This window comes from Propithecus coquereli, unplaced genomic scaffold (genome assembly GCF_000956105.1).
Source record: "Propithecus coquereli isolate 6110/MARCELLA unplaced genomic scaffold, Pcoq_1.0 Scaffold220, whole genome shotgun sequence".
Taxonomy (NCBI): Eukaryota; Metazoa; Chordata; class Mammalia; order Primates; family Indriidae; genus Propithecus; species Propithecus coquereli.
In genome coordinates, this window is record NW_012147190.1 from 3,632,018 (window position 1) to 3,633,417 (window position 1,400).

The window sequence follows — 1,400 nt, forward strand, 5'->3', positions numbered from 1 at the left end:
AGACAAACTATTCTATTCTATTTGCTCTAATGATAATGTCCTTTGCTCATTTATTGATGGGGTTGTTTGGTTTTTTTCTTGCTGATTTTCTTAAGTTCTCTATATATTCTTGTTATCAGCCCTTTCTCGGATGTGTAGAAAGCAAATATTTTCTCCCATTCTGTAGTTTGTCTATACAGACAAACTATTCTATTCTATTTGCTCTAATGATAGTTTCCTTGGCTGTGCAGAAGCTTTCTAATTTGATTGCATTCCATTTGTTTATTATATCCTGAATGAAAAGAAAAAATAAATAACACATGAGATAATGTAAAATACTGCAGAGTGTTATATGGTAAGTGCTCAAAATGGTATATAATAGCTGTTGCTGTAGTCCTGAAAATATCCCTAAATATGGAAAATGCTGAAGATTGTTCTTCCTTACAATGTGTTATGTGGGAAAAGATACAAAAATGATTCATGTTTACTTTTAAAAAATCGAGTGTTGTTATGAGCTGGATATTATGACAGGCCCTAAAGATTCAGTGATAGACAAGGCACAGATCTTGCTGTCGTGGAATTTGAAGTCTAAGAGAGGATGAACACGTAAACTATAATTATCAAAATGAGTAGTTAAGTGCTGTGATTAACGTCTTTGTGAGGGCAGGGTCCATGTCTGTGTTTTGTATCCATATTATTTTCTGGAGTAGATGAGACATAGGAAGCACTTATGAATATTTTGAATTAAATGAATAAAAAATAAATGAATCCAGCCTTCTATGATCGAGGTAGGATTGTTGCAGGGATTGACTTTTTATTTTATTGGTGTATATCTGTAGGGAGTCAAATAATCACTGTTCTAGGCCAGGGCATTCAGAGTAATTCACATAAACCTTTTTCTTAGGAAACTCTCCATCTATTATTGTTAGAATTGAAGTTTCAGGATTTTAGGGAAACAACGTAAATGCAGTAGCATGCACGTAACAGTAGAAGTATATATGAAGCCTCAAAAATTGTCTTCATTCTATTTCTAGCCCTAATGACCTTGACCATGTTGTTGTAACCTTCTTTATGCCTCAGTGTCCATGTCTGCAAAATTAGTGGCTTAGTGAGAAGAGCTTAGAGACCTCCCTCACCTTTGGTTTCCTAAAGATTCAACCTACCTCTATTCCTGTTGCTCAGAAGAGATGTGCAGTAAAAAAATGGCCAATGGGCTAAGAGACAGTGGCCCAAAACACTGCCACCAGGCTGGCTAGACCTCATGGGTTGGGGCCATTAGAAGTAGTCATTCTGTGTCAGAGCAGCGAGGTTACCTTGGAATAATGAGAAAATTCTCAAATATGAAGCTCAGTTTGATGTATATTTTCAACTCCACAACAAGACACAATTACACTTCCTCTGGGTCTTCTTTAGCTCATCAA

General features: G+C 35.9%; 1 protein-coding gene across 1 annotated transcript in view; it reads left to right on the forward strand.

Moving 5' to 3' along the window:
- The window catches only part of GABRA1 (gamma-aminobutyric acid (GABA) A receptor, alpha 1), an 85,846-nt gene that overhangs the window by 46,419 nt on the left and 38,027 nt on the right, over positions 1-1,400 (forward strand). The window lies entirely within an intron of this gene.